This window comes from Lithobates pipiens, unplaced genomic scaffold (assembly GCF_037356315.1).
Source record: "Lithobates pipiens isolate NorthernLeopardFrog02 unplaced genomic scaffold, aLitPip1_a1.2 Scaffold_13, whole genome shotgun sequence".
NCBI lineage: Eukaryota > Metazoa > Chordata > Amphibia > Anura > Ranidae > Lithobates > Lithobates pipiens.
In genome coordinates this window covers 63,029,164-63,051,645 of record NW_027507718.1, presented here as the reverse complement: position 1 = coordinate 63,051,645, position 22,482 = coordinate 63,029,164, and positions in this window count along the sequence as shown.

Sequence of the window (22,482 nt, the reverse complement as noted above, 5' to 3'; positions counted from 1 at the left end):
TTTAGACTAAGCATAATACGATTATAAACTGCAGATGATTCAAACCACCACTATTTTTCTTTTCAGTAGCATGGGTCATGCTTCCTGCTACACAATGTGAAAGCTATGGTTCCCTGTATAGGTAGGGTACTGGATTGAAAATATATTATTATCAGAAATATAATACACGTTATGTAGGACAATGACTAGTAGGCTTGCCTTTGTATTGGTAACTTTGTAAAAGTTAAGATATAAAATGAGGAAAACTAAAAGGTGAAAATAAAAATGAAAAAGGAAAATGAAAAATTAATAATTGTACCATAGGAGAGAATGTGCTTCTACCTGATTTAGTGAAGTATTATCCACTATTAAGTTTACATGTTTTCAGTAAATTTAGAGATCCAAGGTAACCATTGTTTGTTGAAGGTCTGAGTCATATTTGATTGAGTGGCAAAGAACCTTTCATATGAATGTTGTGTTGATACTCTTTAACATAACTTGTTAGGTGCTAGGGTGGTCTTCCACTTAGTTGTAATTGTTAATCTAGCTGTGATAAGAATATGGCTTATTATGCTCCTAAATTGGGTTGATTTTATGGTAATGTTGAGAAGGGCCAGTTGGGGGTTTGGTCTGATAAAGAAGCCTGTTACAGAAGAGATTAATTTGAAAACTATATTCCAGAAACTATGTATGCTTTTGCAGTCCCAAAAAATGTGACTGATACTGCCTTTGGCTCCCCATTGTCTCCAACAGGCGTTCGTTTCTGAAGAATAGATTAAAGACAATCTAACTGGTGTAAGGTAAGCTCTGTGTAAGGACTTTACCATGTTATCCCAGTGATTAGTACAGTCGGAGTATTTATAACATGTTTGGATTGCATCTCTCCATTCAGTGTAAGAGTAAGTGGTGTCCAAGTCTTTTTCCCAATTGGACATGTGTGATGTTTTAGAGAACTTATTTTTGTTCTGCAGAAGGGAGTAAAACCAAGATAAACCTTTAGGATTATTGTGTGTTGGAGTGGAGGTAATCCCCTACATCCTTAGGCAAGTCATAGGTTGCTGTTGGATGAGTGCATTGGAAGTGCTGTAGTTGAATAAGGGTATAGGCGTGTGAAGTTGGTTTTTTGGAGAGTACTTCTTGGTATGTTATTATATTATCCTGTAGCCAGGAAGAGACTTGAATATCAGGGATTAAATGTTCATATATTTGGAGGTTAGTTATCTTTTGGCGTATTTTAGCATCCTGAGTAATGCTCGTTTGGAGTTGTTCCAACACTGAAAGGGTCGCTTCTATTGATAGTAGTGTAGGCCATGTAAAGGTATATTTGTTAGTTTAGCTAGGAGCAACGAGGGTAAGTGTTTTTTTATGGTGGATTTTTCTATCTGTACCCAGAGTTTGGTGGATTCAGGGTCAAACCATGCCTTCATTTGATCCAATATGGCTGCTCTGTAGTAATTGCGGAGAATTGGAAAGGCTGGTCCCCCTTAAACCCTATGTCTTTGTATAGAGGAGTATGGTATTTTAGGCATTTTACCCTGCCATATAAATTTTCTAAAAAGCTTATCTGTTAGGTTGAAAAAGGATTCTGGTAGGCCGATGGGGATGGTTCTGAAGAAATAAATAATTTTAGGTAGGAGAAGCATTTTTAAGGCTGCTATCCTTCCTAACCAGGACAATTCAATATGCGATAAATCATTTTTAATAGTTTCCATTAAGGTAGTGAAATTGGCTTCATACGTGGATGAAGTTGGGGTGGCCAAGTTAATGCCCAAATATGGAATTGTTCTGGTCATCCGTTGGAAGGAAAATTTGTTTTTAAGCTGGGACACCTTCCTTTTAGGGACATTAATAGGCAAAATACACAATTTGGTTATATTCATCTTATAGTATGAGTTTGCGCCTTACTTTTGCAATACTTCATGTATTCTTGTCAGGGAAGAAGCCGGATTAGTGATCGTTAATACTACGTCATCGGCGAAGAAGCCAATCTTGTGAGTTCCCCCTGCTACTTTAATCCCTGAAATACTACTGTCACTTCTAATTACTTCCGCCAGGGGTTCCATCAATAAGGTAAATATAATGGGTGATAGTGGGCATCCCTGGCAGGTACCGTTAGTAATATAAAAACTTTCAAACTTTCAGAGATGGCATTGAGCGTGAAAACTCTAGCTGAAGGTATATAATGCAGATAGCGATGAGAGGACAGGGCCCTGGAGGCCGAATTTTTGTAGAGTAGCTTTAAGGTATCAAAAGCTTTTTCTGCATCCAATGCCAAGACTGCCGCTAGAGTCTTTCTATATTCTACTATGTGTAAAAGGTTAAACAGTCTCCTTGTGCCATCAGGAGCCTGTCTCCCCTTCACGAATCCTACTTGGTCTGCTTTGATTAAGTATGGGGTGATATTAGCCAGTCTAGTCGCCAGAATCTTGGCGTAGATTTTTAAATCAGTGTTCAAAAAAGAGATAGGTCTAAAATTTTGTGGGGCATCCGGCTTCTTACCTGGCTTTAGCAATGTAACAATGGTTGCTTGTAACGTTTCTTCAGGAAAGGAAAATGAACAGAGCACTCAGGTATGGGACCAGAGTTGTAGGTTGTTATCTGACAGGAAAGGTTGTATTTCATGTATTTTAGTTGACTTTGGATGAGAACAGTCCATAGATTTGTTGACTACACCATTGAAATCCCTACATAAGAGAAGTGAGCCTTTCCTGATCTTTTCCACCTTTTTGAGTAGAGATTTCAAAAATCATGTTTGTCTCTTATTTGGGGCATACAAATTAACCAAACTAAAAGTTGTATTATTTAAGTCACAGACCAATATGATGTACCTACCATTGGGGTCACAGATCACAATATGTAGTTTAAATGCAACAGAATGTTTCATAGCTATCAGTACACCCCTTTTTTGACTGGTGCTGTAGCATTGAAAATATTGGGGAAGGCTTTATGTGAGCATTTAGGCTGTTTGGTTGTCATAAAGTTGGTCTCTTGAGCACAAAGTACATCCCCTTTGATTCTATCCATTTCCCTCCACATAGGGTTCTTTTTGAAAGGGCTATTTAATCCACGAATGTTCATAGAGATAATTGATAACATAATCGGATCAATATTAAAGAGTGTTCCATGTATGTTGTTGGGATAATAATAAGCAAGTGCAGTACTTTTGTGTTACCTGAAGGTGGTACTGTCGGGTCAGACGTGAATAACCAGAAAATGTCTGTTGCTGAAGTTTCTTGTAGTGGTTGGCCAGGATAGAAGTGAGGAGAATCTTTCGTGGTGCTCCTTAGGTACAGTTAAAAACTGAAAAAACAGGTAAAGTCATGAACCATAACAAACATAAAAAGATGAAAAGATTCACTAGGTGCGAACAATTCCGCAATGGTTTAGGAGGGGGAATGAGCTCCCTGTACCCTAAACCAAACATCCTTTAATAAAGGTATAGCCGGTGCAATATTTGTATGCAGCTTTTAGGGCCTTGGCGGCTCCTAGGTTATGCTTTACCCCATTCAGGGGACAGTCTGGGCGGTGTCAGGTTATGCAGTGGAAAATCTGTCCCTTCCGGTAGCAGGTGCCATTTCCTAGCAGGGCTAATTCATCCTCCAAATTCTAATTGCATGGGTGCGATTTTCTTTTGTAATGACAAGTTTTGTAGGAAAGCCCCATGAATAAGGGATCTTGTGGTTTTGAAGCAACTTTGTCATAGAGGACAGGTTTTTGCAGGCTAACATGGTATGTTGGGATAGGTCTGCGAAGACAGTAATACCCGAGTTGGGGCCCCGGGAGGGGGTTGATTTTTTTCTGGAAAAAAACATTAGTTCATCCTTAACATGAAAAAAGTGGATTGCGAGCGATGACATCCCTTGGCACTTTTTCTGGCAGAAACTTGGGTTTAGGGAGGCGGTGCGCTCTGTCCACTATCACCTCTCTCTTTGGGGTATCAGGCAAAATGTCCACTATGAACTGTTGTACATATTGTCTGAGTTCTGCCTGATTCACAGATTCCTCCTACTCCTCGCAATGTAATATTGTTTCTCCTTGACCTGTCCTCCCAATCTGCGATTTTTTTTTCTTTCATTGCCTGCATGCCTCCCTCTGTGTCATTGTGTGTGTCCACTAATTCATTATGTACAACTGTGAATTCCCCCATCTTGTTTTCTATATGACTTACTCTGTCCCCCATGACTGAGACATCATTTTTAAGCTGTGTGACACAGAGCAACATATCCTTATGTAATAAACCTCTGAGGGTAACTAACATGCCCCTCATCACTATGTCACTAAGGGGTTGTCTTGTGCTTGGAAATTCATTGATTTGTTCAATAAAGCCTTTTGTACTATTTTGGGAATCACACATGTCTTCAGGCTCACCTGCATATCTGTGATCAGACGATCGCTTTTGGGCTGACTTTTGCGGGCTATTGATGGGCGATGTGCCCAGTGACGATCCACTGCTGCCACTTTTTTTTTAAGAAGGCTGCCGCGGTGTGGGCCTCACTGAGAGTCCGAGGCCTCAGCGCCATCTTGCGGCCTAGGGGTACTTGTCGGCAGGTAGAAATCCATTAATTTTTTTTGGCCCCTTGTCCTTTTTCTTTTGCCAAAGGCTGCTAGAGTGTACCCCAGAGCACAGCATACCTGGATAGTGCCCCAGTGAGCTTTAAAAGTCGCTGGATGCAGCTGGATGTCGGCAGGTTACATGGAGTGCTGTTCTTACACAGCCATCTGCTCCAGCTGCTGACCATGCACCCGGGGTCCTTGTTTTATGCTTTTGAGCTGGAAGGGAAGATGTGTAAATACCTATCTCAGAGTACTTTGGAAGCATTTTTTTTCTTGTACCACCTCACTGCAACCCTAATGGGTGTGCTATAAACCTAAGTGAAAAAATCCAATTCATCATAGATACAAAAACACAGGTGACATAAAATATACAGTAAATACAGCAATCTAAACACAACCCAGTGAACTTGTATGGAACTATGTACAGAGGAGAAGGGGAGGGTCAGATGGGAGTACAGTAAGTAGAGCAGAGTCAGTTGGAGGTACAAAGTAAAAGAGAACAATACAGTTTAGGAACAGGGGCCAGAGCAGGTAGCAGGTCCTGGAACTAACAGATTTATAGTGTACAGATAAAATACTGGTGCGCTATGTAACGCCTGAGGTGGAACTAAATATTCTCCCAATAGCTAGCATTAGGTGGTAACTACCGTATTTATCGGCGTATAACACGCGCAGGCATATAACATGCACATTCATTTTAAGAGGAAGTTTCTGGAAAAAAACTTTAAATAAGGAACTTTAAAGTAAAATAAGGGTCAGTGCAGATCTGCAGCCTCGCCATTGCCATCAATGCAGCCTAATCAATGCCTATCTGCAGCCTCACAAGGGCCATCAATGCAGCATCATCAGTCCACATCAATGCAACCTCACAAGTGCCATCAATGCAGGAGCCTCACTATTGCCATCAATGCAGCAGCCTCACCATTGCCATCAATGCAGCAGCCTCACCATTGCCATTAATGCAGCAGCCTCACTATTGCCTTGAATGCAGCAGCCTCACATTTGCCATCAGTGCAGCCTGATCGATGCCCATCTGCAGCCTAGCGAGGACAGGGAGGGAGGTGGGTCGGTGAGAATGCATTTGACGATTGCGTCATTTCTGGTGCGCTGCGTGATGTGGCAACGTCATTTCTGTTTTTTCGTGTATGGTGATGTTGTCACTTCTGGTGCGACTACCCACAAGACAGACAGTAAAAGTATCCCTGCGCTATCATAAATATAATCTACCTAAAACCGAATTTGGGTTACAGCAGAGCACCGACAGAGGTATAGACCCTACCACTGAAAAGTATAACACAAAATCAAATAAATGGTGCTGCGCTCCCTTAAACCAATAAACTACGTGAATAAATTTAATTAAATTAAACATTCATTTAGTTTTGGCATTTTAAATACACCTTGTGAGGTATTATTTTGCCTGTATTTATCACCATCACCGTGTGGTTTTTATGTGACTTTGTTGTGGTTTATGCGATTTTGCAGATTTTGCACATATATATATATTATATATTGTATTTTTTGCTTGCACAAGACACTTTAATCACCGATCACGATTGGTCACGAGTCTATTCACTGGTATTTTACGTATAATTATTTGTTAGCACTTTATACGGATTCATTTATTCACGTAGTTTATTGGTTTAAGGGAGCGCAGCACCATTTATTTGATTTTGTGTTATACCCACAAGACAGACACCACTGTAGCGTACGCTCCTCCCTCGGTTTTGGCGCCAATTTCCAGGAGCCCAATCAGGAGGTGGGGGAGGTATACAAAGATAGGGGTTGAAGATTCAAAGTAAGGCTACCATGAGAGAAGGAAGGAACCATGCTGTGTGATTGTTTTAATTAGGTAAATTTGCCGAGTCCATGGGCTACGTTTGACTCATTTGTTTGGACCTTGATTAATAGATTTATTTCCCTGTTGGAGTCGTAGGTGGTTTATGGGTGGATTATCCAAAATATATGACCCAGTTTAATTGTGGATGTCCATTCAATTGGATTGAGCCTGTGGTTTAGGTATTGTCTATTTACCTTTTGGTATGTTTGTCCCGATGTGGACTCATTGGAGATTTACCTTGTATACTAAATCTGTTTTACTTTCTGACCTCCTTCCTAGGTGTCACACTTGCCTATCCTATCATAAATTATCAATAGGTGTTTACCGCATATACCTCCCTCTATGGCAGTGTTTCTCAAATCCAGTCCTCAGGCCCCCCCAACAGGTCATGTTTTCAGGTTTTCCATTATTTTTCACAGGTGATTTGATCAGTTTCACTGCCTTAGCAATTACCACAGCCATTTCATGAAAACATGACCTGTTGGGGGGGCCTGAGGACTGGAGTTGAGAAACACTGCTCTATGGTCACATCAGATGATCCATCTGTGGGGTTCCTTTTCGATCATTATATGCTTCTATGCTAGCCTTCATAATTTTGACTAGTCCATCTATATACAGGTAATTCTGCTTTAAGCTGGCTTATCAACATGGTTTCAGTCTGGACATGTTTTTTTTTTTTTTTTTGATAAATGATATTTCAAATTAATTCTTGCAATTCCTTTTGTATTTCTTGATTGTTTGTGCGTTATTGTAATTTTGTGTATTGTGTTTTCTATCTTTCACTAGATAGTGCTCAACAAATATAATTCTCCTGAGGAAGCTACTATTCGTGGTGAAATATGTTGAGAATTTGTTGAACTGCACACTCTGTAACTGTAAATTCTTTACATGTTCGATGGACTTTTTATTCGACTATGTTTTTTATCTTTAAATAAATATTATTGATTTATTTATTGTGTTTAATTTTGCACCCTAAAAATCCCATTCTCTGGTTTTCTATTATTGAAATTCCTTCATAGATCCAGGAATATCTTGTCCATCTAGGATCTAAGAAGACTCAGAAAAACATGATCACCAAGAACAAAGTTGAAATTCTAAGCTGTAAAAGTTGTACTCTTATCTTTATGTCGACCCTAAAGAAGAACCACATTAAAACTTATAAAGTATTCTCCTTTGGAAACTTTAACACAGTAGGTTTCCCGTTAAAAGCTAGGGTCACACTGTTGTTACTGGACTGCTTAGCTGGATCCAACCAGAGACAGAGTAGCTGAACCAGAAAATACAAAAAGAGCAGGAAGACCTGGGGAGCCTCTACAATAGAATTTATCTTTTTATGCCAGAAACAAAATGAATTTACAGTGTATTAGGTAACATACATAATTAATGTCAACAGTTTAAAAGATGGCTCATTTCATTTATTATACTCCAGTTTAACCTCTCTGAACATTTCTCAAACGAGACAAAATAGACAGCTAGTAAGTAAAATACATGCTACCAATGGGAAATTTCACAGCTTCACTTCTTCAGAGCTCACACTGACAAAGAATGATGAGGCTCCATGTTGAACATATGAAAAGAGAGCAAATTGCAAAGTAAAAAGGAGGGGAAAAGACATACAATAAAATGAACTTGGATCTTGTCTGACAGCTTGGAGCTAAGATGCAGCCCAATGAGCAAAAGGAGTGCATATTACCAATCTCAAAGAGACATCATCCAGGCAAAAAACAACAACAAAGGAGGAGGAAAAGAAGCAATTTCGTTACAAGCTCCATAATGACCACATATTTTCAGCCACAGCAGGTTTCTGCTTGTTCCCTGCAGGAACATGACAAATGAGGGCTGTTTAATATTTTGCTTGAACAGTTTTTCCTTTCAGAAAACTATTTGCAATGCGATAATGAGAGAAGCAGATCAGCAAAGAGCAGCATTTTGTAAGGCTGACTACCTTTCTAGGACATATCATCTGATACATATTTTGTTTATTCAAAGTGAATTCAGCGGTTAAAATGATTAATTGAGCTTGTTTTATGTTAGCCGTACCAGTTTTGCTAAAGAGGTGACGGCTATTTTTTTCCTTCATTGTATGTCACGCATGTAGTTTATGTAAAACCCCCCATCCATAACATAATGATTGTGCTAATTTTAGCAGATCATTAATCTGCTATGATGTCAGATGCTCAAAGCTACATGAACATAAATGTTGTGATAATGAACAATCTATGAAATATGTATTTAATCTATTGTTTACATTTTGTAAAGTAGAATGTCAAGTTTGGATTTAAGGAGTAATCTGTGTTTAGAGAACTTTACAGTATCTCTGGGATTCACCTCTTTTGCAGAACGATTAAAGTAAGATTCTAAAGGTGTCTATATATACTGTATTAGGCTCCATGCCCACTGGAGCTCATAAACTGCAGATTATTGGAGTTTGGGCATTTTTTTTTAAAAGCCCATAAACTCCACTCTATATTAGCCTATGTGTCCATGCACACATGGACATTTTTTAGCTTTAATGAGCAGTGGAGTATATGGGCTTTTTTCTGAACGCCAGAAATTTGCATTCAAAGTGCCGTTTTTCACCTCCAAAAAACAACAAACATAAACACGCATTAATTAGTGTTCGGCATTCTATTTTTTCAATGCATTGTGGGAGTTTGGAATGCTCTGTGGGATTTGTGGAGTGTCCTCTGTGTATTTTTATTGAAAACGCCCATAAACGCTAACGCTAATAAACGCTAGTACAAAACGCTGTTAAAAGCACGTTTTTCAACCAGCATTTTCTGCCAGCAATCTGGCGTCCAGAAAAAGCTTTTTTGAGCTTCAGTGTGCATGGAGCCTTAGTATACAAATCCAAATAAGGCATAGAGATAGTTACTGGTGTAGTGGAGATAAGTCAAAGCAAACACATTTTTATTGTCAATGTTTCAGCAGAGCTCAATCTGTTTTTCTCAAGACTTGCAAGATCTTTCTGACCTACCTCTATACCTTTTTTGGATTTATATGGATATTTCATTGTGAGCACCTAACTTCACAAATGGGATGCGGTGGTTACCTTCGGGACTATATTACATAGTAGATAGAAAATAACCTGACCCCAAGATTAACTTGTATCCCTTAATAAAAACATGGGGCTGATTTATGAAAGTTAAATATCCAGTGTATGGAGCAGAGGAGAAACAGCTATGCAACCAGCCAATCTGACCTGTTTATGTAGCCAACAGCTTTATAACTGGTCAGAGTTATTTCATTCTTGGTATCCATTAGCATAGATAGGCTGATAGAGATACATACAACCAGATCTAACACTTCAATTGTAGCTTAGTCCAATAGTTGCCAATCATGGGTGTTGCTAGTGCTGGGCACCCGAAGCATGTGCCCTCCATCTCTTACCTGATGTTCGAGTTCCATGTCCGATGGCAACATCATATACTGTATATTTTTACACCAATGCTTGTCACATTGGAGAAGTTGTGTCAAATGTGCTGAGCAGCTCTCATTGTGCAATTGGTAAAAAAGTTGGCCTTGCTGCTCAAACAAAGGAGACAACTGAAAGAGTGAGAGGTGCAGGGGCTATGGAGATAAGCTGTAAAAAGGTGGTGAGCCTTGAACATGGCCAGGGTAGCAGAGAAGGGAAAGCTGGGAATAAGGATGCAGAGGCGATCTGTGGATGGGGGGGAAAAAGTGAGCTGTGAATGGAGATGAACTGTTGATGGGCATTCAAAGGTGAGTTGCGGATATGGATGCAGTGGTAAGTTGTGGATGAGGGTTGCAAAAGTGAGCTGTAGACGGACGGGGTGCAGATGTGAGATGTGTAAGGTGGGTACAGATGTGACTTGTGGACAGGGTTTGTAGAGGGAGGTGGGGTTTGGGCAGAAACAAGGGTAGCCTGGAGGAGGGAACAGAGTGCCTGTACCTATTCTCTGTCAGAAAAGCCTTGTCTACTAGCATGTACTGATTAGGTTCATAGCCATGGTAACTATTACCTCAGTGTTAATTAAATCATTTTTATTACTTTTCAGAGCAAAAAGGCAGCATTTTACTTTGCTTTGCACATTGCACAGCAGAGCTCATAAATCTAAAATAATAACAGCAAAATAAGCAAAGTCCAGGTATAGTCTAGGTATCATGCAAAGTATTACAAACACCCCGGAACATGTTTAAAGAAGTGTACAAATTATGAAGACACTACTATTCAAATAGTTAATAAATAGGAGAAAAAAGAAAAACCCAAAAGGAAAAAGAATATTCTAATCGACTAATATCCTGGGAAGAAAAAAAAAATGAGAGGATGGAATACTGCCAGTTATGAAGTTGCCAAACAACACAGTGACATTATCTATCATTATCTATCATCATAATATATACAGCCAGACCATATATCTTTTTTTTTTTTTTTGAAAATTTATGTTTATTGAAGATTTTTAAACACACATATAACATACAAACATACAAAAGGAACCCCAAAACAAAACCCCCAAACCCCCACCCCCCACCCAACAAACTCCTCCTTGTGCAGCCCTCCGCTCAACTTCTTAGCTCATTTTATGAACACAACCGTATCTCCCATACAACAAAAATGACTCATACCGTAACCGACGATTTGAATACCCAGAATGAAGATGTAGACCAACCCAAATATAGCAGCACACGCCCCGCCCCTCCCCCACCCCTCAGAGAGTGCACCTCCCGCCTAGCAATTAATTCACAGTATCTGCAGCATCAAGCCAGCATCTCCACACCCTCTCAAACTTAGTAGGACACCCTCTACTGAGATAAGTGGCTTTGTATAACGGCAAAGCTTTATTAATTAAACCCTTCCAGTAGGAAATCGTTGGAGGTGCAGGTTTCTTCCAGCATAACAGGATAGCTTTACGTGCATAAAATAACGCCAGAGAAATCAGAGTCCTCTGCGCCTTTCGAGGTGCCAACTCCTCCACCAGCCCGAGCAAACACGTCGCGACCGTGACCGGAATCGGCACCGAAAGTACAGACTGTAAGACCTGCGTTACACCCCTCCAGAACTCAACAATCCGTGGACACAGCCAAAACACATGATCAAAGTCAGCTCGGTCAGCTGTGCAACGCCAGCATCCCTCCGCATCCGTACCATAAATTCTGGCCAGTCTAGCCGGGGTGTAATATATTCTATGCAGTAATTTAAACTGAATAAGTCTGTCCCTAGCCGAGACTAGGGTCTGAAACGGGTAGCCCCACATGTCATCCCAATCCTCCCCGTCAAAGTCAGGTACCAAGGCACTCCAGATGTCTCTACATTTTTGGATAGGCTTTGGTCTGTCATGGAACAACAGTCTGTACACTACGGAAAGAGGCTTTTTCAGGTCCTCCGTCTGCAGCGTCTTCTCCAGAGGCGACACTCCCATCTCCACAGCCCCAGTACCGAACTGAGAGAGAAAAGCGTGCCGCAACTGCAGGTATCGAAAGAAATACCAATTTGGAAGATCATATTGAACCTTAAGCTGATCAAACGTTAAAAGTTTCCCCCGTCCTACCACATGTTTCAATTGTTTAACACCAACTTTGGCCCATATAACCGGATCTGGGATTTCTCCAAAGTGCGGCAATTTAGGATTAAACCACAGAGGAGTGTCAGGAGACCAACTCCCCTCTGGTTGTTTCAGCAAGGCCTGCACCTTGTCCCAGGCCCGTATTGTTGCTCGCATCGAGGCCGTCAGCTCCAATGAAGCCTTCGGACCTCTATACACCAAATAAGACAAGCTTTCGTATGAGCCCAACAGAGCCGCCTCCAGTACATTTGCCGAATCCCCGTCCTCCCGCGTCAGCCAGCGGCCAGCAACCACCATTTGCCCAGCTAGATAATATTTAAAAAGATCCGGCAGTGCCAAACCACCTTGACCCCATGGCTCCTGCAAAACCCTAAGGCTTATTCTGGGGTGTGTAGCTGCCCATAGAAAGGAGCCAAAAAGACTGTTGACCCGTCGAAAAAACGAACAGGGAACCCAAATTGGGGAATTACGCAGAAAATAGAGAAATACTGGCAAAACCTTCATTTTAAGCAAATTAACCCTACCAATAAGGGACAGTGGCAGATGCTTCCAAGCTTCCAACTGAACCTTAGCCTTGGTCAACAAGGGGGAGAGATTCAGAGACATATAATCGCCCACTCTCGGTGAAACTCTCACTCCCAAGTACTTAAATTCCTGCACCCAGGCAATGGGAACTCTCGTGGTCGCCAACGCTCGCGCCCCCCCATCTATATCCATCAAGTTGGACTTCTCCCAATTAACCCGGAGTCCAGAGAACTCAGCAAATTTGTCGAGTACCCCAAACACTGCCTCCAAGGAGGGCCCTGCGTCCTTCAAAAAGAGGAGCATGTCATCCGCATAGAGCGCAATGCACTCCCTAATACCCCCCACCTCTAGAGCACCCACCCCAGGCGATTGCCGCAAGGCTATCGCCAGTGGTTCTATAGCCAATGCAAACAAAAATGGGGATAGTGGACACCCCTGACGCGTGCCCCTGCTGACGCTAAACTGAGGCGAGACTGAATTAGCTATTTTAATACCTGCCTGTGGCGAACTATACAACAAGGTAATCCAGGTGACATAGATCTCCCCAAAGCCCATGCTCCGCAGAACCCTCAACAGGTATTGCCAGTCCACCGAATCAAAGGCCTTGGCCATATCCAGGGAAACCACTACTCTAGATCCTTTTTCAGTGGGTGCAATTTGTAGGTGGGTAAACAATCTGCGTAAATTAGTGTCAGTAGACTTCTGCGGTATGAACCCCGTCTGGTCAATATCTACCAAAGTCGTGATAACCTTAGAGAGTCTTGTAGCCAGCACCTTCGTGAGAATTTTTAAATCTTGGTTCAGCAATGAAATTGGTCTATACGAAGAGCACTCAAGAGGGTCCTTGCCTGGCTTTGGTAGCAGGATCACCTGCGCCTCCAGCAGAGATGCTGGGAGACACCTGTGCTCCAAGCAGTAGTCATATAATTGTTTAAGTCTAGGAACCAATGTTTCCATATGCTGTCTATACCACTCAATGCAGAAGCCGTCTGACCCAGGGGATTTACGGGCAGGAAAGGACCTAATAGCCCCTTCAATTTCTTCCGTCGTGATATCAGCCTCCAGATAATCCCTATCCGGCTCGGTCAGCCTCGGGATCTGCAAAGATGTCAACACCCCGTCCAACTCCGTTACATCATAAGTCGGTATGGGTGCGTATAACGTCTTGTAGTATTCCACAAATGCGTCCAGTATGTCTGTTGGGGTTGTCAGTAGGTCACCCTGAGCATTTTTTATACAAGGGATATTAGTCGGGACCCATTGCTCCGCCACTAGCATGGCTAACAGTTTACCATTCTTGTCCCCTTGTTCAAAAATTGATTCCGCCATTTTCGTCCTAGATGTGTGTGTCAGGTCAGAATAATGGAGTGCTAACACACGTCTTGCCTCCAACAGGCTACCATAAGTGACATCAGACTGATTAGTCGCGTAGTCCATGGCACACACCCTCTCCCTGTCCTGTAGTTCTTGCTCAACCTGATTATGGGACCTACGGGCCTGTTTAATGGCAGAAATATAGTGCCCCCGCATACAAGCTTTAAAGGCGTCCCACACAACATCGGTGTCCGCAGACCCCTCGTTGTCTTCCCAGTACTGCACCAAAAGTGGTGCTACTTGAGAGGACACCTCTTCCACCTCCAACCACCCCGGGTTTAATTTCCACCCCCTCCCCACAGGACCTAAGTTGGATCCAATGTGAATTGACAGGGGAGAATGGTCCGAAATACCACCCGCCAAATATTTTGCCCCCCCTACCACCTGTAGCATGGATGCATTGGCAAATGCCAAATCAATTCTCGAGGAGGATTTATGAGTTTTAGAGAGATGGGAATAACCTCTGGTGACAGGGTTTTTCCAACGCCATATTTCCGTCAAGGAGGCAGCCGTCGCCCAGGCAGACAGATCCGCCGAGGCCACCCTAGATGCGTTGGACGAATCCAAAGCCGTAGATAAAATAGCATTAAAGTCCCCGGCTATAAGGAGAGGGAGATGCACGTAGGGCGCCAATTTACCCAATAAATCATACAGAATTTGGATCTGAAATGGGGGTGGAACATAAACATTCACTAGCACCATCCTAGACCCCCCAATGTCAGCTACCAACACCAAAAACCTGCCTCCCGGGTCCGAGATCACATGGTGAATGGTGCACGGCACCGCCTTACTAATCAAAATAGACACTCCCCTGGAATAGGTAGAGTAAGTAGCGTGTAGTGCCCTCTGTATCCAGGCTCTACGTAAGGCCAGTACCCTGCTCCCATCCAGATGCGTCTCCTGCAAGAACACCACATGCGGGCTGATAGTCTTAAGATACTGAAACATTAAAGCTCTTCGGAATTTATCATTAAGACCTCTAACATTCCACGAAACTATATTAAACCTGGAACCCGGCATCATTCCCCAAATAAATCATGAAACGGTAGATGAAATACATACGATACCTGTGACACATACAGTTGAAACTAGAAGCACACATAACATTGAGCATAGAATTAGACAATATACCTTGGAGGGCTGCACCTAACAAATCTCCCTCCCTTTGAACCCCATAAACACCCTGCTGTCGTGTAACAACACAAAAAAACTCGTACACGCAGCCTATCCCCAAACCAAGTTCAAAAACAGTCCTTGAAGGCATGGCCTCGATGGGTCAAAAATGGACCCCTAGACCGTAGAACAAAAACCGCGAACCAAAAAAGGGGTTCACGTGTAGACAAACAGTACAAAAAAACCTGGACATAGTGTTCATGTGCCTGGAACTCCTGCTCCGCCGACCACCCGACAATCCGTTGGCAAGAATATCGGGACAACCCTTTCCTCCACCACCCCCACCAATCCCCTGGTCCAGACGGGAGCAACAACGAAAGAGGAGGTTGTATAGTCAATCTTGACAGAGGGCCTCACCCGAGGCAGGGAACCCGCAGGAGACCATATAGGAAAAGCGGACATCAACTGCCCCCACCCACCCCCCACCAAAAAGAAGAAAAAGTCAAGCTCTTGGCAGGATAACCAAAAAAATAAAAAATAAAAATAAAAAATGACGAAAGGGCAGAAAAAAAGGGGGGGGGGGGGAAACCGGTGGGTGTAGGCAGCCCAACCTTGGCAATCAAGAGCACCTCAGCAGGGCATTTACAGCGACTGTAGCCATTGATCAGCCTCCGCAGGCGACTCAAAGAATTTCACCGATCCTCCGTGTTGCACCCGCAGTCGGCTGGGATAAAGCATTGAATACTTCAGCTCACGCTCCCGCAACCTTTTTCTGATATCTGTAAATGTCTTGCGTCGTCGCTGCAGATCAGCTGAGAAGTCAGGATACAGGTGCACCGTCGTGTTCTGGAAAGGTAGGTTCTGATGTTTACGAGCCTCCCGCAGGATCCGGTCCCGGTCCCGAAAATTGAGAAAGCGTACAAGGAATGGTCTAGGGGGGGCCCCCGGAGGACCCCGACCGGTCGGGACCCTGTGGGCCCTCTCCACCACATACGTCGGGGGCACATCCGTCAAATGTAGCAAGGATTTGAAGAACTCTTCGGCAAACTCAGCCGGACGGTCTCCCTCAGCTCCCTCCGGTAGGCCCAGTACCCGGACGTTGTTTCTCCGCAAACGGTTTTCGGCGTCATCGGACTTGGCCACCAGATTCTGGACCGTTCTCTGCAGTGCTTGAATGGCCTCATCATGCCGGTGAGTAGTGTCTTCCGTCGCGGAGATGCGCGTTTCAGCTTCTGAGAGCCTGCCCCGGAATTTGTCAAAATCAGCTCTTATAAGGTTGCATTCCTCCGCTAGGTGATCTATGCGTACCAGCAAGGAAGTCCTACTCTGTTCAATTGCCGCAAGAATAACTGTGGTATCATTAGCTGGCGGCACCGTGGGAGCAGATGAATTAGCCTCCTGTGGGGCCGCCTGCTCCATATCCGCCATTAAAGCCTTGAATTGATTCAAAAGGTCACTGGGATTCTGAACAGGCTGAAGCTGTGCTTTCTTGGCCGCAGACTTCCCCTTGGAGGGCATGGAGAGGAGGCAACAGGCCAGCCGGCCTGAGGTGAGCTTGTGTGCAGCAGAGAGGGTGCGCCCCTTTAAGAATACTCAGACACAGGGATACAGGCAAGGATGATTGGTACAACTAGCAACACAGTTCTGGGAGCTCTCAGGAACCTCTCACTGCCAGTAATAGGATGATAGAACATGCAAAGAGATGTGCCATGCACTGAGGAGTGGAGGAGTAGCCCTTTAAAAGTCTCAGTTCATGTGCCCAGCAAGAAGAGCAACCGGGGAGGACACTAGGGCAGTCACCCACTCTCCCACACCTCTCCCCACCGCTCCTGTGCACACACTGTATCCCCAACACAGCACTCACCGCCCCAGCAGGGATAGTAAAGGGCCTCCTGACAGCCTGTAGTCTTCCCACCAGCGGATACACCGCAGCGCGGCCGAGGGCGGCAGAAAGTGTCCCTGTAGCAGTAGCTGGCAGCAGGGCCTGAGGGTCTGGTTCCGGATCGCGTCTCCGCCGTTCCTCTCTCCCGCGGAGCCGAACGACCGCTCCGAATACTCTGCTGCGGCCGGTCCGGAGGCTCCACAGGCCGCAAGATGGCGGCCGGATCCCGCGATGCGACTAGGCCGCAAGCCACGGAGCCGCCAAAAGCACCGATCGCGGCCCCAAAATGCTGCTCCGCCACTCCGCGGGGTGTCCGGAATGCAGGGGATATCGTGTGGTCCCCCCCAAAGTCGAGCCGGCGTAGGATGGGAAAGGATTTAGTTCAGGATGGCAGGAGCTCCAGCACACCACGTCCTGCTCGGTCTACATCCGGCCACGCCCGACCATATATCTTTAAATTTCTCCCGTTGGTTTTTAACAATGTGAATCCAGTGTTCTTCTTCCATGTTAATATCTACCTCCCTCTTCCAGTCAAAAAGTGTGGGGAAAGCGGTCTGTCTATTCCCCAGGAGTGAAAAAGCCCATGATCCTCTCCCAGTGGAAACCAAGTATAGTTCCCTAAAGGTGCTAGTGGGTATATTGGCTGGTCCCATTCAGTCTGTGCCAAATGTCTAGTGTAGTCCCAGTCAATGGGGACGACCAGTCTGAGAGACCTCTAGAGGCGGTGGGAATCCAAGGAGCACCCACTAAATTCCTGCCTGCCATTTATTCCTCTAGGGGGAACCAAAATTTAGCCTAGCTATTATGACACCAGTTTAAGATGCATACAAGAGCCATAGCCTTGTAATATAGGGCCACATCGGGAGGCTAACACCCAACTTATGTTTACGTAAGATGTCATGAGCTAATCAGGGATGTTTGTTATACCGAATACAGTTCAAAAATGCTCTACGCAAGCTTTTTAAAAGAAAGTCTGAGGAAGTGTAATGGGTATCGCATGTAAAAGGTAAATGACCCTCAGGAGGATCTTCATTTTAAGAGCATTCACTCTCCCCAAACCAGGTTAGGGGATGGGCCTTCCAAAGCTGCAAGTCTTTCAGTATCCCCGTCAGCAGTGAGCCATAATTGAGATCATACAGGAGTTTCGGGTCAGGAAATATGAGTGCCTAAATAAGGCAAAGAGCCTTTTTGGCCATGCAAAGGAAAAATATTGTTGTAGAGCAGTGATTCTCAACCAGGGTTCCGTGGAACCCTAGGGTTCCTCCAAAGGCTGCTAGGGGTTCCTTCAGCATTGGGCAATATCTGCCTCTCAAATAAGTTCCCACTGACACCATTGATCGTTTTAGCTATCTGTAAGGAGGTAATTCTTCCCAATGACCACAAGTGTAAGGTCCATTCTTCCCACTGACCATCACAATATTGTATCACGAGTTGCAGATTTCAAATTTTTAGCAGGGGTTCCTTGAGACCGGAGAACTATTTCACAGGGTTCCTCTGTGTTGAAAAGGTTGAGAAAGCCTGTTGTAGAGAGTCAGCCAAAGTGGTTTGGACATGGATGGGCAGGAGTTTAGACTTTTTATAATTAATTTAAAAATTAGACAATAGACCAAACTTATGCAATTCTGACGTGAGGACCAGGAGGGAAATATGGGGGTTGGAAAGGCAAAAGAGGAGGTCATCTGCATAGACTGGTAAGTTATGTTCCGTGGAACCTATACAGATACTTGTGATGTTTGCAGGGCCCCGGACGATCCTTGGGAAGGGCTCTAGGACCAGAGCAACAGCAAGGGGGATAAAGGGCAGCCTTGTCTGGTCCAATTGTAAATGGTAAATTGGCCAGAAAGCATACCATTGACTTTGACACGGGCACTAGGGTCTCGATAAAAAGCCAAAATCCAGCTCATCAGCCATGCACCAAGGCCCAGTCTCTGAAGTACCTCCAACAGCCTAGGCCCAACTCACCCTATCAAATGCCTTTTCGGCGTCCATTGAAAGTACCACACAGGGTGTGTGAGCAAGAACATGCTGAGCCCAGTGAAGGATGTGTAAAGCCCCATACACACTATCAGTTTTTCTGCTGAAATCCTTCAGATTTACCAAAACCATATAATATGAGGTCAAACCTTAGGAGTTTCAATTTGTATGCATCAGTCAAGACCTTGCACTACATAGTTTTGGTAAATCTGAAGGAAAAAATCTGCAGAAAAACTGATCGTGTATGTATGGGGCTTAAGGCCGGAAAGTATTGTCCCTGGCCTCACTTTTGCTTCTTTTAAACTTGCTGACCAACAGCAGACACTTCTTACAGAACTAGTTCATACTGTGCAAGAATATGCATCAACAATATATTGTATGTAAAATATAAAAGCAACTTATACTACTGAATTAAAATCTGATGTTTATCTCCTAGAGCCAAGGCTAAATATTTCACACAATTACACCAACTAATGTTGTTTACAGATTGTAAAATGGTAATACAAGCTCTATGCTTTGGAAAAGGTAATTAAACACTGACTTACCCAAGAAGCTCAACCACTGCAAAATTAATATAGCTCTTATGGGATCTGTCAGCAGTAAATGAAAGAACAATGATTCAATACAAGTTGCTATGTACACTAAGGCTTGTACAGTCTACATACATATACGTGTTTAAAGAATAGCTCCACTTTAAAAAATAAAAAATAAATCCCCTCATCTTTGTACATTGCAAGGATTTGAACAAACTTTTTTGCAGATTTCTACCTTTTGTTATTCTGAAAAAAAATAGTTGCTTGTTTGTCTGTGTCCATATGTATGGTGAATGTGAATGGGAGTTATAATTATCAATCAGCTATTTCACTCGCAGGGATCTAATGGGGGAAGTGTCAGGGTCAGCATCCCTTTAGAAATGATTTCCCTTTAGGGGTATCTCACCAAAAATAAAATTTTTGTTGCAGGGGATGGCCAAAATCTGACTTGTATCTTAGTGCAGAATGTTGGCAAAATCAGTGAGTCAATTTAATAAGCAGGGAAGGACATTTCTGGGGTACATTCTGTGTGCACACATATCTGTGTGCACAACGTCTCAAGACCGCCATGTTGCATTGCATTTTACAGAAAATTACAGTGCTGCAGATTGAAAAAATAATTTTTGATAACATTCAATTACAGTATGATGTAAGTAGCAATTGTATATGTTATGTTTTTTTTTTATTTGCTATTTTCTCCCACAAAAGTGGAATTACCCTTTAACAAACAGGAAATGTGCAGTAATACTTGTAGTCAGAGGATAGAATTTATTCCCAAAGGGATACCGACTGGAAATACTAAAGAAGCTGCATGTAGCAAAAAAGTATTAAGATCTCCAAAGCAAAAGTGAAAAGTATTATTTGTTGTCCTGGTACGTCCAAAGACATACGTGAACAAAAAATATTTAACCTCCCTGGCGGTATGATTATGTCAGATTTTTCCGCCTCAAATAGGTACAATTGTTTTGTATACAAATTTAGCGTTTTATATTGTAGACCTGTAATTCTTAGCAATAACACACTTAAATCTGTCCAAACAAGAGTCCAGTAGATAGCCTGGGTATGATACAGTTTTAAACAAAAAATCATAAATTATAATATAATAAATAAATATAAATAATTATAAAAAATAATAATAATAAAATGGATTTCCCCACAATTCACTATCGCTCAATTCTAATTTACTATCAGTGTTTTCTAGCTGGTCTAAACCCACTTTTGACATAAAGGGACACTTTTTAGTTGCTATGGACAATCTTAAGTTTCCAGGCAGAAAGAACAGTATATATAATATAAAACTGCATGCAGGGCATTGGACAAAGCACTAGGGACAAAAGGGATGTGATCGTACATTGTAATCTGTAAGATTACAGTGTACTGTATGTGTTATGAATTTTCTTTTTTTTCAATTTGCTGCCGGGCTCTGCCCCTGAGCGTCACGACACTCGCAGGGAACGGAGCCCGGCACACAGAGGCATCGGGTAGAGGACAGAGCCCACAGACAGAGTGGGGGCACATCGTGGGATCCTGGGGACAAGGTAAGTACACTGCACCAGGATCCTGAGATGCAATCCCGAGTAGGGCTCGGGGTCACCGCTAATGGTACTGAAATTTAACCCCGAGCCACACTCGGGAAAACCACCAGGGAGGTTAAAAGACTACTACAGGCATACCCCGCTTTTAAATACACAATGGGGTTTATTTACTAAAGCTGGAAAGTGCAAAATCAGGCTCACTTCTGCATAGAAACCAATGAGCTTCTAACCCCAGCTTGTTCAATTAAGCTTTGGTAATAAAACCTGAAAACTCATTGGTTTCTATGCAGAAGTGAGCCTGATTTTGCACTTTCCAGCTTTAGTAAGGCCCCTTTCACACTGGGCAGGATCGGCGTCGGCGGTAAAGCGGCGCTATTTTTAGCGCCACTTTACCGTTGCTTTACCGAAAAAGGGTTAAAACCGCCCCCCCAAAGCGCCGCTGCAGCGGCTCTTTGCCGGCGGTATTGCCGCGCTGCCCCATTGATTTCAATGGGTAGGAGTGGTTTAGGAGTGGTGAATACACCTCTCCTTCACCGCTCCAAAGATGCAGCCAGCAGGACTGGAGTGAAAGGAACCAGATTTTTTCAGGCGCTATTTTTAGCGCTGTAGCGCCTGAAAAACGCCCCAGTGTGAAAGGGCCCTAAATAAACCCCATTGTGTACTTAAAAGTGGAGTATACCTATACTGTGTCACAAGCTAACTATGGGGATGTTTGATTTCAATCTTGATAACTTTCGGCTATTTTTCAGAATATTCAGAAGTCTTCGAACTACCATAATTCTTCCAATATCACTGCTCTATCTCTATTTGTAATGCATATCTAAAGGGGGTAATGTAATCAGTGCATATGATGAGGCACACAACTTGTTGCCTCTAGTCCTGGGTACCCTCAGCATAACACATGGTAAACCAGGGGTGTCCAACCTGCAGCCCAAGATGGCTATGAATGTAGGCCAACACAATATCATAAACTTACTTAAACATGTCGATTTTTTGGGGGGAATTCTTTTGTAAAAATGTGTTTACAATTAGCAAACACATGTGGCTGAAGAAAAATTTAACAGCGTCTCTTTACTCTACTTTTATAAATTGTATCTTCCCAACGAAAAATTTCCCACTCTTCACAATCATGCCTTATTCATGTCATCAGTTTTCAAAAAGCACTTCTGATGCCGCGTACATACAACCAGACATTTTCCGGCAGACTAGGTCCGACAGAATCAGTCCGTCGGACATTCCGATCGTGTGTGGGCTAACCCGATAGTTTTTCATTATAAAAATACAATGGACCTAGAAATAGAAGATGTTTCAAATCTGTCCGATGGACTCAAATCCTATCGGGAAAACCATTTGTATGTATGCTGGTCCGACAGACCAAATATGACGCAAGGGAAGCTATTGGCTACTGGCCATTGAACTTCCTTTTTTAGTCCCGTCTTATGTCATCACATTCAAAACTAACAGACTTTCAAACGGACTTAGTCTGTTTGTGTGTGGACAAGTCTGTTCGTTCAGAAGTCCATCGGAACTCCGCCAAAAGTCCGTCGGGAAGACCGTCGGACCTTTTCTGCAGGTAAGTCCAGTCATGTGTTCGCAGCATAATTGTGAACATCTTTTCAAGGATGAAGCACACGAAGGGCAAAATTAGAAC